Source organism: Pteropus medius, unplaced genomic scaffold (genome assembly GCF_902729225.1).
Source record: "Pteropus medius unplaced genomic scaffold, Ma_sr-lr_union100, whole genome shotgun sequence".
NCBI classification, from domain to species: Eukaryota; Metazoa; Chordata; class Mammalia; order Chiroptera; family Pteropodidae; genus Pteropus; species Pteropus medius.
Genome location: NW_024346062.1, coordinates 1,068,357 through 1,086,169, shown reverse-complemented (window position 1 = coordinate 1,086,169; position 17,813 = coordinate 1,068,357). Strand labels below are relative to the sequence as shown.

Here is a 17,813-nt window from a genome sequence, read left to right as displayed (position 1 = left end):
ATGAAAACTGGGTTAGATGCAAATCAGTTGCTATATAAAGACTGAAAGTAGAGAAAGCAGACCACCTCTTAATAGCTGTGGAACTGATTGCACAAGAGCATCTTAGCAAATCTTGGGTAAACCCACCATCCTTTCCTTTAGGCTCCACAAAGAGTTCATGTTCACCTTTTTAATATCTTCAGTTTTCCTTACTGCAGATTTAAGTACCACATTACAAATTAATGTCATGCAAAAGCAACATTTAGAGCATTCAAGATTAAGTACCTCTTACTTGTTTTATTCTACTCCAATATTTTTCCACATGATCTTAGACTGTCTCCCCTTTCCCAAGTATGTCATCACACTATCTCAGCTTTTCCAATCTGTTAATATTAGGCTTTCATATAAATAACTAAATCACAAAATCCTAGATACGTATTCAATCTCTCTTGTGAATATAAAAAAAACTTAATAAACATCTCGACAAAAATCAACAACATAATGTGAAAAGTATTTGCAAATTGTAATGTAACCTTTTTGGCCCTGATATCCCTAGTTTCAAACTTTGACATGCATCAGAATCAAATAAAACACAGATTGCTGTGCCTCATCCCCAAAGTTTCTGATTCAATAGGTTTCGGGTAAGGCCTGGGAATCTGTATTTCTAACAAGTTCTCAGGTGATGCTGCTGCTGCTAGTCTGGGGACCAATGCTCTCTGTCTATTCAGTACCTTCTCCAATCCATCTTCCTCAATAGTCATCAAAGGTATCTTTCAAAAATGAATAACTAACTTTGTCATTTCCCTCCTCTAACTCCTATCATCTATCCCTACCCATTCCGGACTTCTTAGAGGCTCTCCACTAAATAGAAGATAAAGTGCAAATTCTTCGAAATAAAAGGCTCTGACCATCTAGCCTAGTGCCTGCCTACCTTTCTAACCTCATTAACTTTCTCACAACCACCTTCACCTTGCCAGATCCTTCTTCTGCCTTAGCCAAATGAAACAAGCTACTGCATAAAGAACCTCGAACTCAGCAAAAAGCAAGTAGTAAGGATAAAAGTCCGCACAGACAAAAAATAAAGGCTCTAGGCTTGCTCAACAATAAAATGAGAAGGAATGAAATCACTATTTCCCAGGGTTCTCTCCCAAGTTTACTGAAAATATAAGGAGCAGAAATATGATCATGAGGGAATGTGTGTCACAAGAGGAAAATTAAGAAAATAGAAATATGAATGTTTTAATAAAATTTTTCATCTGGCATTGCTATGGTTAACTTACTTTAGAAGTGGGTTTAGGGTCAACAAATGGAGACTAAGCAAGTCTAGATGGTCCAGCTGCAAAATCAATGCTCACCAAGCTGGGTGACCTGTGAGTCCTCACACACCATATGTGGCATTCCTTCCTCTAGCAGGAATACTCTTCCAGGCAGGGTCAGCCTAGCAATCTCCTCCCTCTTCCTTAAAGACTTAATCCAAAGCCTACCTCATATGCTAACCAAGGATCTCTGTATCTTCCAGGTACTCAAGTCACTCCATCCCAGGATCAGTCCTCCCAGAGCTTGGCATTTATCTCATTAGCATTTATTTCACTGAACCATGATGATCTTCATGAAAACCTTTTTCACAAATTGAATTGTGACTTCTTTGAATACAAGAAATAGGTAAATAGGTCCTTTTAATTTAATCGTGCATGCCTGGTTATGCTGTTTCTTGAGTGATTAATACAACCCCTGGGGCTGGGGGGAAAAAAGCAGAGAGTAATTCTTTAGATAGTAGCAGCAGTAATAACCAAGAAATCCTCCTTAAGAAATGAGCATAAATATGGTAATTCAAAACATGGAAGTGAAAAGATGTTTAATCTCACAAGAAAACTACTAGTTAAGACTACACCAATATAATTATTTCTTGACTATCAAATCAGCAAAAATCCAAAAGTCTGACATACTCTATTGACAAAGTTGTAAGGAAACAAGGATTCTCATACAGTACTAACGAGAACAGAAATTGTTACAACGTCCATGGAGGGAAAGTTGGCAATAGCTAGCAAAACTGTGTCTGCATTAATACTCTGCCCACAATCTCACTTCCAGAAATATATTCCAAAAGATATACTGGCAAAATACTATTTGTAATAGCAAAAGAATGGAAGCAAACTAAATGTCTATCTATAGAAGATGTCTGAATAAACAGTACATTTACACGATGAAGTACTATGCAGCTGAGTATTACGCAGTTGTAAAGGAGGTGTATACACTGCCATGGAGTGAAAAAGAACAGTGTAAATAAGCTGTTACCTTTTATCCACGAAGGAAAATAAAAATCAAAGTGTTTGTGTTTACTTATATTTTAAAAAAGGAAAAATTAAACAAAGACTAATGATTACCATAGGGAGAGGAAGAGAACAGGGAGAAGAGAGCATAGACTTGGAAGCTAGACCTCTAAATGTACCTTGTTTTATAGTACTTCATTGGAACCATGAAAATGTTTTTTCATAATTATAGAAGAAAATTAATTCAAAAAGAAAAAAAGGAGGAGCAAAATGTAGATGCAGAAGGATGAATCCCGCTTAGCCAACATGCCATCATTATTCTCTCAATGCTACGGAAGTACACTGAGTCCAATGAGTCCAACTCTCATTTTATAAATATGCATATTCAATCACCAAGTGTCCTAAAATTCACATTACATTCTCTTTTTTAAAAATCCTATATAAAATAAAATTAAAATAAATCCTATGTAAGGTCTAACTTAATTCCGAAGAGACCCAGAATGAAATCATCCTTTCAATTTTCTACTTTTGACTACAATAACTAAAACACACTTGTTTCCTTCCAGATTTTAGAAAAGTTTAATCCAGGCTGACAGTTAACTGGCACTTTGACAAAATCATTGTCTCAAGTGAAATAAGTCTGTATCTAGTTGGTCTGGAATTTCTTCTAATGTACTATTAGGTGATGAAGCAACACAATATGTACGAGATATGTCAAGAATGGTTTAGGTAGATAAAGAAATGATCTCTGAATTACCACATAATTAACTTTTCAAATCAGTTTTAATAAATATAGAGTTAAGGAAGCTGTAGTATCTAAACGGAGAAAACAAGAAAGCCGAATATTAATAATGATCTTTTAATTCCTATTAAGTATCCAGCACTTATTTATATTATTTCCAATCCTCCCTGGTGGACAGTATTGTTTCATTTTTCAGAGAAAAAAGCTATGGCTTTAAGAAGGTCAAGAAAGTTCCTCAAGGTCAGTCAGTATATTTCTGAAACAAAATATGAAGCCATGATTTTGCAATGCCTATATATACTCTTCCCATAAAATATACTAAAGTTTACCACAATCACAACTTTACCAAGAAAACAGTGGTTGAGCTGAATGTTTACTAATGATTCCAAAACTTTGACAGGAAAATATTGTGCTTCCTGCTCAACATAATCAAGATGAAATTGTTTTAACTGATAACTTGGTTGCTCCTATGGCAGCGGTTCTCAAACTTAGCACACACTGGAATCACCTGAAGCACCTGGTTAAAACCCAGACTGCTGAGCACCACTGTAAATGTACCCTGATGTCTGGGATGGTGCCTGAGAATTTGCATTTTTAACAAGGAAAACATTCTGAGAAAGTCTTATTTTATTGACTTAGAGGAATATGCTAGGCTCCTGTATATTATTAACATTCAAGAAGCAAGTAAAGACATTCTTTAGAATTTAAATATCCTATTTGGATTAGTTTGTGCACAAAGTTCTATCTTCATGTTATTTAGTTAATCCAAGGCTATTCTGCAAAGGCTTTAGTAAGCCACTTAACTTCACAGTCCTAGTTCATTAAAAGCCAAGATGCATTACAAAAATGTTTTTTTTTTAAAAAAGAGAATAAGTAAAAATTTTATATCTAGCATAATCAGCTTTTTTATATCTTTAATCCAAGTTTCTTTACCAAACCCTCTACCATAGTGCACTTTCACTGTATGTCAACTGATTTCCTCCACCATGCATTAAATTGGACATTACTCAATTGCTACCACATATAACCTCACAGGAAGATTCCAACTGGTAGAAAGTACTGTCACCTTCAGTTAGACATGATGAGATTAATTCAATAAACAATTCTGGTGGGAAATCAACCTCAGTCTCTTGCTTCTTATTCTCTGTATATATACCATCTTCGAGGCAAACAGTAATCTAATAACACAAAGCCCACATGGATGATTGTGTACAACTTTATATCCTACTAACTTACTATATCTGCTAACAATGGGTTGGAATTTCGAGATTTAGACTCAAAACCTTGTATGTCTTAGGCCTTAGGTATTTGTTGAGTAGTAGAAAGAGTATGGTCTAGGAATTAGGAACTCTGGGTTCCTGAAAATGTCTAGTCTGTGACCTTAGGCAAATCACCCAAACTCTTAATTTTCTCATCTCTAAAATAGGGGAAACGTGATAAATGATGGCCCCAATCACTTGCAGCTCTAAAATGTTATGCTATACATTCATTGTAAGCCTTTACTGTTTGGAAAGCTGACTACTTGTATCCAAATCCCAGTTCCACTAATGAATAGCTGTAAGCTGAACAAAGTACTTCATATTTCGACATGACTCAGTATCTTCATCAATAAAATGTATCATACAGCTCATGAACTACTACATGCAAGATACTTAATAAAGTTCCTGTATATGGAAAATACTCAGTGATAGCTGAGGCTGTTATCATTACCACCAATAACCTCTCCATTTATGATTAACTGAGATATTAAGTAAGTATAGGACATCTCACAGAATGAAAAAGCCAATCAACACCCAGAGCCACCTTCTGAGGAAAGCAACCAGAGGCAGTTTTTTACACAACCTTTGTGTCATGTGACCCTATTACCTTAGCTGCATGTGAAAAAATGAGCAATTGGTATCTGTGCCAAATGCAGCCATTTTTAGAAGTGGACACAAAAAAGCCTGGCAGACCCCAATAGAAGTGACTCTATATTGGATAATGACTAATCAATCCAATTAGATCCCATTTCTTGAAGTGCTTGAATATGAGACAAAGACTGATAGCAGCAGCAGAACCTGACACTAGACATAGCAGAAAGACAGACGCTAAGTCATAAGAAAGTGACCAGAAAAGGGAGCAGTAGGTACAGCATCTGAGGAGAATAGTAATTATAATTGCCAATAAGTCACCAAAGTGAAAACAGGGCCCACAGAGTTACTGCTATTCTAGTTAGTGAGGAATGACTTGGTGTATGAGTTCTCACACTGTTCTGCAGATCCTCAGAAGAGCCTCAGTGTGAAGCAAAAAGGAGGAAGTGTGAGTGGGCAGAAAAGGGAAAAGAGGGTGTCAGAGATCAACCCCCTAATCTTCACTTGAATCAATTTTTATCTGTTTTATACGTATTGATTTCACATGAAAACAGCTTCCACTGCTTGGCACAAGGGAGATGAAAGGCAGGAGGGTGACAATTGAGGGGACAATTTGTTAGCTCCCAGAGACTGTTGCATGACAATTGCAGAGCCCAACGGTGATGGGCTTCCTTTCCTCCCACAAGAATCCTTACAATAAACCTCCATCACCTGAGGTAACCTGAGCACTCTTCATGCCTAAAACCAAAACAGGTGAAACCGATATTCTTTGCCAAAGTTAACCGCCATTAACCACATTTAAATAAAATCTGCTGTAAGAAAGATTTTAGTAAATATGAACATTTACTGCTCCCTAGTATACATACTGATCCCCAACACACTTACTGATCCAAAACTGTTAAATCACTGCTTAATTAAACTCTAGTTTCAACTTCGTTTTCTTCCCATTCTGATTTAAAAAATGAGGGAGGATAATACAAATATAACTTGTCTTTAATTTATCCTTTATTTTTCTTAGTGTTAGACAGTCCCTACAGTTCAAAGTGTAAGCCAACTTAATAAAACCTAGTTGGGAAAAAACCTTTATCCATATCTAAATTTCATCTCTTCCTGTATTTTCTCAGGATTACCCTATCGGTTATTCTTCTCTCTTTTCAACTGCTTCTTCTCAACAGGATACCTCACACCTACATTACAAGTCTGTTATCTTTAAAATGCACACAAAGAAAAACGAAAACATTCCTTCAACCATACATCACGCTCAAGCTACTACCAACCCCCTCTCTCGCCCTTCTTTCTGTCCACTTTTCCACCTTCCCCTCCCCTCCACCACTCCAGATCAAGCTGCTAGTATGTCTCACATGTAAACTGCAATAGCCTTCTTACTGGTCTCCTTCCCATCTTCTGACCCTTTCCCCGCAATCTATTCACGATGAACCAGAATGAGCTTCTCAAAATACGAAACTACTCATGTCACACCTACAGATTTAATTGAGAAGAACGAGTGTATATTGTTTGTTTTATGCTCTCAATAATCAAAGAACATATTTTAGGCCTTTGAAATGTTACAAAAATTAGGGAATGGATGATGAATAACTGGTGAGATTTATGGGATAGGGATTGCAAAGACGGGTAAAGTCTCACCGTCTACATAAGTGACTGCTAAGGAATAAAGACAAACTTTAAACCAGCAGTAAGTATTGACATTCTTTTATCACACACAGCTTACAGTGCAAAAGTTATCTACTGTTATAACACAATGTCTTCATCTAGACCTGTCTATATAATATGGTGGCAGCTAGCCACATGTAGCTCTTGAAATGCAACTAGTCAAAACTGAAATGTGCTGAAAGTGCAAAACACACCATGTTTCTGATTTCAAAGATCTAGCACAAAACAATGTAAAGTATCTCAAGTTTTATGTTGATTATGTGTTAACAAGATATTTTCACTTGGGGAGTAAAATAAAATACATTATTAAATTTAATTTCACCGGGGGTTTTTTCATATGGCTACTAGAAAATCTTTAATTATATATATGGCACAAAGTATATTTCCACTGGACATTGCTGACCTAGGCATTACGATTTTTTTCAAGACTGGCTTCTAATTTCACTTTCAACCACTTGGGCAAATTCAATTGTGTTAGCAAAAAACAAAAAACTCAGACTAAGCTAAATGTCCCCTAAGTTTTTCAAAAGTACAAAAGATAACAAGAGACCTGACCAGAAGCTTCCCAATCCAATGTGTTCATACAGCACAGCAGCAGACTTTCACCATACTTTTTCACCTTCCTAACACTTTTTCACATGAGATACCTGAAGACAATAATTTGAATATTAAAACATTCAGAAGAAAATGCATATTTACAATTTTCTCAAGGATGCCTATGGGAAATTGAAGAAGGCAGAAACAAAGACAGATTCAAAGAGAAAGAATTCACCTAGTTTAGCACTATACAAGAATCTTTATCTCGTGTAATCCTCAGAACAGCCCTATGACTTAGATTCTTTACTTAGATTCTGACTTAGATCTTTTCTTCCACTGCTTTAAACTTCAGAGAAATTTAAGTAATTTGCCCAAGTGACATGATCAAAATTAAAATCTGACCCCACAGACCAAGCTGTTAGAAGAAAATGTAGTAAAGAATACAAATCTATGTTTAAAACAGTATTTCCTCAAAAAGAAAAAAAAAAGGCTGAATTAAACACTGCACCCCTCCACAAAACAAAATATCCTCAATAGCTCTGCTCAATCCAATCAATTTTATACACTAGACCAGGTAACTTGATTAAACAAGAGAAGACCCAAGCTAAGGGCTACGAGAGGCTCTGGTTTCAAACAGTTAAAATTCTGTCCTACTCTATACTTCTCAGGGCTACTAAAATCATAAGAATTTAATAAATGCTGAGAATTTCACTTACCTGGAGAAGAACATTTTCCAAATGCCCCAATTATTAAAAAAAAAAAAAAAGGAACTTTGAGAAGCCATTAAAAACCTCAGCAACTCTAAAACATGTATTTTAACAAAACCTTTATAACTCATTATAACAGTGCTTAATAATTAAGAATTACTCATTAAATCATAATTTTGAAAAATTGATATTCATTTTTATTGCAAGCATCATGAACATCTTACTCAAACCTAAGAGGCTCACAAACTAATTTTGATGGACCCAAATATGTCCTTAGTAAATTAGAAACTGAAGCAATCACACCCAGGCAGATTTATCTTACAAGTGCAACTTAAAAGCTAACAAAACATACTTTAAGTTACACTATTTGTCCATGTTAACACTAACAATAAGTGCCAAAAAATAATTATTTCATTATCTATTACACTCTACATTCTAAAGAATTCTTTGGAAACAAAGCAAAATTTCTCAATATAATTTGGGGAAAATTTACTCCAAATAGTTAATGATCTATGTAAGGGACTTAAATCATATTGAAAGCAAGAAATTCTAGTTTCTTAGACCACATAAAAACGAAATTAAGAGGTCCAGTACTTTCTTTGTTCTTTTATTTTATATTGTCAGTAGCACTTTTAGCAGCTATGAGAAATCATCCCACATTATCCTTATTAAAACCATTGCATGGAATGGTTTAGTCCAAAGTTCTGTAGTTCCTGAGTAAACTTGGAAATATTAACCTCTGTGTCCGAATTTCCCCAGCTACAAAATGAGGGAGGTGAACTATAATAATACATAAGCTTTCTGCATCTCAGACTCTGCATTTAGGGGAAATGAGACCACAATACTGACCAATTCCTCTTTTTCCTTTAAGACAACTCAGGCATCACCTTCTCAGGAAGTTTTTCTCTGGCAATCTGAAAAATATGCTGTTCTGTTTCTTTAGCATCAAAGCACTTTATGCACATTATGTCTCCCAAATGAAATGTGGATTCTTTGACATCAAGGACTTCTCTTCTTTATCTTTGTATTCCTAGTGACTATCAGTGTCTAATTCACTTTCAGAGCTCCATAATTTAGCTAAATAAATAATACACTATTGTTCCATCTTCAATGGTAATCTCTTGAAGACAACTGAGTCTGAAGCTCTTTAAGCTCTAATACAATCACAGCAATTACACAAAAAATTTCATATGTAGGATATAAAACTAAAAGCAACAAATGAACAGGACAAACAAACAGAGACTCACGGACATGGACAATGGACTAGTGGTTACCAGAGGGTGAAGAGGGGGAAGGAGGAGATAGGGGGAAAAAAGAGAATAAAAAAAATAAAAATAAAAAGTAAAAAAAAAAAAAAAATTTTAAGTAAGTACAAAGACTTTATTTAACTGGCAAACTGTCCAGTTTAAAAATAATGGTTGATAAAGACCGAGAATATGCTTTGCTTATTTTTCAAATTATTCCATTAGATCCAAAGTCATATTAATCATCTAACCAAAACAATAGAAATTAGCTCATTGGCAAAAGAATTAGATGGTCCTGCTATTCCAAATTGCACATTGTACTACGTGGCACCATATTTGAGCTACATGAACTACACAAAAGTCAGTCAAAAAAAGATAACATGCATAAAGGTAGAGCAGTGGCAAGAAACCAAATTACTTCTTAAAGCAATCAATAGGATAAAGAATTGAACATTTAGATAGTACCAAAATGTCTTGCATCTATAGTAAATTCTAATATTTTAAAAATAAAGTAACTTTATACAAACAACCAGTATCTATGACCATATACAAAAATTAATTCAAAATGAATCAAAGCTCTAAATGTATGCACTAAAACTATTAAAACTCTTAAAAGAAAACAGTAAATCTTCATGACCTTGGATTAGGCAACAGCTTCTTAGATATGACAGTAAAAGCACAAGAAAAAAATAATTGGATTTCATCAAAATTAAACTTTCCTGCTATAAGTACGCCATCAAGAAATTAACGACAACCCACAGAATTGGAGAAAATTTTTGCAAATTTTTACAAATTTAAAAATGGGCAAAGGATTTGAAAAGACATTTCTCGAAAGAAAATATACAAACAGCCAGTAAGACATACATGAAAAGATGCTGAACATCATTAGCCATCAGGGAAATGCAAATCAAAACTATAATGAGATACCACCTCACACCTACTAGAGTAGCTATAATCAAAAAATCAAACAAGTATTGGCAAGGATGTGAAAAAACTAGAATTCTCATACTGTGCTGATGGGAATGTAAAATGGTACAGCCATTTTTGGAAAAACAGTTTGGCAGTTACCATATGACCTGGCAATTCCACTCCTAGGTATACAGCCAAGAGAAAAAGGCATATGTTCACACAAAAACTTATATACTAACATACATAGTAACATTATTCCTAACAGCCAAAAAAGTGGAAATAACCCAAATTTATATCAACTGATGAATGGAAAAATAAAATGTAGTATTTCCATGCAATGGAATATTATTTGGCAATAAAAAGAAATGTAGTCCTGATACATGTTACAATATGGATGAACCTTGAATACATTATGCTACATGAAAGCTGCCAATCATAAAAGACCACATACTGTGTAATTCTATTTATATGAAATGTCCAAAAAGGATGTTAGTGGCTACCTAGGGCTGGAGGAGTTAGAAGGAAATGGAGAATGACTGCTAAAGGATATGAAGTTTCTTTTTGGAGTGATGAAAATGTTCTGAAATTGATAGTAGTGATGATTATAAGACTGTGGATACACATACTATAACCCACTTAATCATAACCTTTAAATGGGTGAACTGTATGGTATATGAATTACATCTCAAAATTATTTAAAGAAAAGATAATCAGGTGTAATATTTCTTGGTATAAATGTTGCCAATCAGCTATAAATCCACATCTTCAAAATCTAAATACCGAATCACTCACTGCCCTCATTAAATAAAGAGAAATGCTCACTAGGAAAAAAGTAAGGAGGGATGAGGTAGGGAGATTAGCAATCCGGAACTACATTGACACTTGAGTATGAATACCTGCAAATTGGATACTTTAACATCCTATAATACTAAATCACCAAAATTTCTTCTGAAAATTTGAGAAACTAGGTAACAGAACTAGGTGCCCCAATATTAATGCACTTAAGTCTACAGACATAAAAAAGGTTGACCATGTAGAACAGGAAAATATTTGGTCATATGTCCGTTCACCTGACCCATGAGTTCAATCACATCTGACCACTAATGAGCCACTGAAATGACATCCTAGAGATGAGAGAACAGCAGGGTCTGCTCACATAAATCTCTCTTATTTTTAGTAAATGGTCAAGAGATTTTTGCAAAAAAAAAAAAATTGTTTTATCATACCTAGTCGTTCACCATCAAAATTAATGGGTTTTGTCATTCTTCTTTAATGTATTAAATACTGAAATACCATAACAATTACCACTAAATGTGGCAGATTTGTGAAATTTTAAAAGGTCTTAATGTTTTGTTCATAGTACAGGCACTCAATGTTTAAATGTAGTTTTTCCACTTGAGAATAAACGTATAGTTCATAGAACATTTTCTTATGAAAAGAATTATGGCTAAATAACCTCCTCTTGTTAACTTGGTGGTTAGGCTCCCCAGGCCAGTGCTTAAATCACAGCACCACCAAATCCGAGCACTTTCTACAACGCCACATCCATGGAGGGGAAATGTTCAGAATTCCAGTTTTAAGTCCACAGATTCATCTCCTGCTACCATCCCATGATTTTGAAAAGTAATCCTAACTTTAAAAACTGTTAAACTCAAATATAATTTAAAAAAACACTACGTCTTTTTCAAAAATCACCAACATTAAAAAATCCAGTGTACAACTTTCCAACATTTAAATAAAACTTATACCACAAGGTGATTTGTCATAAAAATAAAATGAGCTCTCATTATTACCCTCAGTGCAAGTTGTGATATATAACAGCTTCGAAATCTTAAGCTTTGTAAGACAACCAGTAATTTGTGTGTTTTGTTTTTGTTACTATTTCTGTTAATACCAAAAGTTTAAAAGTTAATAAAAATTAGAGTCTGCCTTAGGAAATATAGGCAATTGAGGGATGAAATAAAGGAAGAGAATAAATAATCACATGTTGCAACCAAAGAATCTTGCACCATTATTTATTTCCTTTATCTGTTATTTTAAGAGCTTCCATCTTTGTCTTGATTCAAAAGAAAAACTCCTGGAACTAAAAGAAATGTAAAAAACAAAAACAAAAAACACACAACTAAATACTGAAGGCAGAAAAATTAAGTAATCTGCCTAAGGTCACCTAGCTAGGAGGTGGAGAAGCAAACCTAAGTGGCCTGGTTCCTTTAATCTACTACCCTGTACTGACGGAAGACAAACCTCTGCAAATTTCAAATATTCCTTCCTCTAATCCCCTTACCACCAGGCTAAGAACACAGAAATGTTTGTCAACAATATATACAATTCACAGAACATTTTCTTGGTGAACTCAACTCTGGTGAAGTTCCCCTGAGATTTAAATATAAACATTTCTATTTAAAAAACAAACAAACAAACAAACAAACAAAACCTTTTAATTAAATAGAAAAAGCATGTAATATATTTCTTTTTAGTTCGGGGATTACATTAATGCATTTTTACAATATGCTACGTATTTCCAAGCAATTCACTTAAATTTATGACTGAGATGCCATTTTATTTATGGCTAGGTCATAAACAAAACCACAAGACTAAGTCAACCTAAAACAAGCATCAGCAGTTCTAGGAAAATTGCTAAATGGTGGTAAAATTACATTAGTATACCAGCCCCTGGTCATGACTGGCCAATATTCCTAACTGCTTTTTCCCTATCACTTCCCACTTTCATTTCCCACCACTTTCCATTTATATTCTAAATCACCATGTGAGGATTCTAACCACCATTATAGGATTCCCACAGGTAAAATGGCTGCCAACAGCATGTATACAACTCTAGCATTACTTATATCTCTTGGTTAAAGTGGAAACTTCTAGTATTTGTATACATAATTTTTCTACAATATGAAACATTTTTACTGTGATTTAAAAAAAACCTTTAATAGCTACATATACTAAGTCGCCTGCATTCAAGTCTGATTTTTCTTCCATTAACAAATTAAAATGTATAACTATCAGTGTATCAGTGTATAACTATGTATCACAGTGTATAACAATGTATCAGTGTATAACGATCACAAATCCCTTCCTCCTAGTTTGATGTCACCAATACTCAATGTTTGATCTCGCAATACTCAAAATGCACACTTTATAATATACACTTATTTCCTTCCTTTATTAGTTTAAGAAGTTCCAACATTTTTGTGTATATGCAAAAAATATTCAGTAAGTCATTTATATTTTTGAAAATAAATGAAACTGTTTCTTTTAAGGAAAAGAATTAAGTTGGTAATATTCAGAGTGTGTTCAAAATTACACTCTAAAAATAAGTGTAAATCCCATTATTATCCTGCTTAAAAAAGTCTTGAAGCAAGCAGAGATTTAGAAGTAGATGCAATACTAGCTCTGGCAATTTTGAAAGCTGGGCAAGCTAATATATACTCTAGGGATAATCATCAGGTATTTGGAGTCATTCTGCATGAAATACAAAGGGCTTTTTAGATAAAATATCCATTTATTTTTCAAGAAATAGATTAAGAAAGAGTACAGAGATTTTCGACAAGGGTGCCAAGATCATTCAAGGGGAAAGAACGGTTTGTTCAACAAATGGTGTTGGAACAACTGGATATCTGCATACAAAAAGATGAAGTTCAGGGTTCCAGTCAAGATGGCAGAGTAGGTAAATGCTGTGCTTGCTACCTCTCACAACTACATCAAAACTACAACTAACAGAACAGCCAACACTGAGAATCAGCTGAAGTCTAGCTAACAGAAATCCTATAATTAAGGATATACAGAAGAAGCGACATCAAGACTGTGTTACTTAGACACCCTTCTTAGAGAAGTAGAGTAAGATACATCAATATATTAAAAGCATGAGAGTTAAGGCATCGACAAGCATATTCATTTCTGGTTCCTAACAGCTCATCAAGAAAAGACTATGAAAGTCTCAGGCAAAATGTTTCCAAAAGTTATAAAAACTGATTGGTTAATCTGTTTTAATTTTATTTTGGGAGGTATAATTTGTATTTTAATTTTGGAAATATGATCTTTTTAATTTGCCTTATATTAAAACATGAACTTTCCAACAATTAAAAACATCTCCTGTAAATGGAGAATGCTAAAGTGCCTCATTAACTCAGAAGGAGCAACCTAGCAACCTCCCACCATCCTGCATGACCCCTGTAAATAACACATGAATATGCTATTCTAAAATGCATTAGATATTTCCTTGTGTTTCAATATAAGGGGGAAATTTTATTTCACTAAGAATAAAGCTTATATTGAAATTAAAAAAAATGAAGTACAACCTTCACACCATAAACAAAAATTAACTTAAAATTAATCATAAACCTAAGTGTAAGTGCTAAAACTATAAAACTCTTAGGCAAAAACATAGGACTAAATCTTCATTATCTCGGATTTGGCAAAGAATTCTTAGATATAATATAAAAATATAAGCCACAAATGTAGATAATTTGGACTTAATCAAAATGAAAACTTTTGTGTTTCAAAGGACATTAATGGAAAGTAAAAAGACAACTGATGAATAGAAGAAAATATTTGTAAATCATATACCTGGATAAAGGACTTGTACTTAGAATATATAAAAATCTCTTACAACGCAATAAAAAAAAAAAAAACAATTTAAAAATAGTCAAAGGATCTGAGTAGACACTTCTCCAAAGAAGATATGCAAAAAGGCAATAAGCACATAAAAATATATTCTATATCAGATAGCCATCAAGAGAATGCAAATCAAAACCCAATGAGATACTTTGCACCCACTACTATGGCTAGAATCAAAAACAGATAATAACAAGTGTTAACAAGGCTGTAGAGGAAGTAGAACCCTCATATACCATAGGCAAGAATATAAAGCGGTACAGCCACTTTGGAAAAGTCTAACAGCTCCTCAAATGACTCAACAGAGTTACCATATGACCTAGCAATTCCACTCCTACGTATATACCCAAGAGAACTTAAAATAAGTGTTCAAATAAAAACCTGTGCACAACTGTATATAGCAGCATTATTCATAATAGTCAAAAGGTAGAAACAACCCAAATGTCCATCAATTGATGACCTAGCATTACTAATTCTTAAAAGCACTCCAAGCCAAATATTGAGATTATTGGACTGCTCTCTGTGTACAGGTCACAAAGACTTCTTGTGGCAGTTCTTGCACAGAGAAAGGGAACAGGGGCTCCACAATGGTCTACCAAGTAAAGTCAGAAGCTATAGGACAGTACAGGCTGCCTCAGTAGGAACAAATAAAACGGAATAAATGTGGTTAAGGCTTGGTACAAAGTCAAATCCATCCAATCTCCACATCGTCTTTAATTTCCCATACCTATCGGAAATGAGAAATTTTCTCCCTTGTGATTTAAAAACATTCCATAGTGTTTGTATTTGCATTACTCTGTCAGCAAAAACTAAATACAGGTTTAATTCCGTTATGGTTTTGGCAAGAAATGTTACTTCTTATTTACCTTTTGACAATTCTGGTTGAAAGAAAAGACTCGGATCACCTCAAATGTTGGGAAAGGGTATTTCAAAGATATACACAAATACAGATGTCAGGTTTCAGAGATTGGAATTAAGAAATGGCAACATCTCTTGTAGTTCAACAGCAGCTCTGACAACAGACAGGAATTCTAGAAAATAAACCTGTGAAGCCCAGGCCAGATAATTCCAACTCGATGTTTTGTGATTAAGATCATCTGGCTGTCCTCATGTCTTTCCATGGTTATTCGCACTACAACTACCTGACGTTCTCTGTGCTTTTTGTTCACTTTCCCGAGAAAGATGGTGCATTAACTATCTGTTCCTGTTAGAGCAAAATTTTTGGACTAAGCAATCATATGTGCTCCTGCTCAGCTCAGAAACTGGCTCTCTTGGGCCAGGTACCTTTGGTAAAATCAGTCAGCTGAGGCCAGGGTGACAAGGGTCACACAACGAAGGACACAATCACCTCTGTGTAAGCAAGCACTTAGGGCTGCTCCCTCAGCAGAAGCTGAGGCTCAGAGCATAGCAAGCCCCTAGAACACAAAGCTGCCTCGCTAGCTGAGATGATCAGACTCAATGACAATATCCAATAGGTCGAAAGATGAGAGTTTATGCAGACAATAAGGTTCATAGAGGTACAAAAATATAACAATTACAGAGTTTCAAAGTAGAAAAAATTGAGACACAAAAATCTCTACCTCGGCATCTCTAACAGGTCATCCAAATTCTACTTAAATTCCTTCAAGTGCTGGGCAACTCCATACCAAAAAAGCATTGTCAAGCTATTCTAATAAATATCTTTAAATCTTTGTTAGGAAAAAAAATCTATCTTCATGTAAAATGCCAATTATCCTTAAATGTTTTCTTCTTTGAAGCCGTAATAGTTTTATTCACTCAACCAACTAAAAACCCTTAAAATATCTGAGTATCTCATACTTCCGTTTAGGCTTCAGTAGACAAAACCCAGAGTAATTTAAACTTATTCTTCTTAAGACTTGATTCCAGACCCATGACTATTCTGACTTCTCCTCTGGACACATCCTACTTTGTTCAAATCACTCTTTAAATATGAACTTAGAACTGAAGACAATACCCATGAGGTAGATAAGAACAGAATATTGTAGATTCATTTTTAGCAACTGGTCACTAATTTCATTAATCCAATATATATTTTTCAGGAACTATGTCACACTGGTGATTCATATTAAAAACATATCCAATAAGTTACCTGAATCTACATTCAGCACTACTAAATATTAATTGTATTCCAAAAAACCTTTTTGGGGGGTACTATCAGCAAAAAAACTTCCAAAGTTTCTCATGATCACCATCATGTCAATTATGATTATTGTTAAAATCATGGGACCAAAAATAAAACCATGTTCAAATACTAGCTGTCATGTAGCTCTTGCAAGAGGTACCCCACCCACACTAGCAGCCTCCCTGTGTACCTGCCTGAGAGCTTTCATTAGCCAAAGGACAAAAGGTTTTCTAAATATCTTAAGTGTTGATGCATACCACCTGACACTCTACCCTACATAAAGAATACTATCTCAAGAAAAAAAAAAAATTATGGATGTGTTTTAAGGTATAGTTTGAACCCTGACAAAACAAACAAGAAACTGTTATGAGTGTTATACCAGCTTGAACTAAAAGGAACAGAGACACTTCAAAATGAAAAGAGGCTCTGGGCTCCCAACTTTGAATGGGTAGGAAGCAGACCGAAAATGCTACTTGGCAGTAAACAGGGGTCCTTTCTTACAGAGAAAAAGGACTTCTCAGAGGATGAAGACAAAAGCAGAAGAAAGTAATAGATTAGGGAAAGATTTCCAGGTAGAACTGGAACCTAATCAAGGAACACACATTGCTCCCAAAGTAGGGGACCCTGACAATATAAGCCTGGCTGGATTTCAGACTTGCTATGGACCAACAATTGCTACATGACTTCCGTTTCTCCTCTATTTGAATGGGAGCATGTATTGAGGTTATCCTGTACCAGTCTCACCATTTGATGCTAGGTGTATCTTTTCAGTTCCAAGGTCTTTATCAAGAGACACATTTCCTCCCATCAAAAAGTAGAATCTAATCCTTTCCACTCCTTTTTTTGAATCTGAGCTGGCTTTGTGGCTAGTTTTGACTAACAATGTAGCAGAAGTAAAATGAATCAAGAAAGCTTGCAGCTTTGCTCTTGCCCTCTTGGAACACTGCTGCCGCTATATAAAATGCCTAGGATATTACTAGTAGAGGGAGCACATGAAAGAGAACCCATTGCTGCCCCCACCAACAGCCCCAGGTAATTGCCAGATACCTGAGTGACATCTTAAACCATGCAGCCCCAGTCAAGCTGCCAGCTGATTGAAGTCACATGAGTGACTTCAGCAATAGCATTCAAAACC

The 17,813-nt window shown here is 34.9% G+C and overlaps 1 protein-coding gene across 2 annotated transcripts in view; it reads right to left on the bottom strand.

Annotated features, from left to right (window-relative positions):
- Positions 1 to 17,813, bottom strand: part of SCAMP1 (secretory carrier membrane protein 1) — an 83,755-nt gene that overhangs the window by 61,462 nt on the left and 4,480 nt on the right. The gene's annotated exons all lie outside the window — the stretch shown is intronic.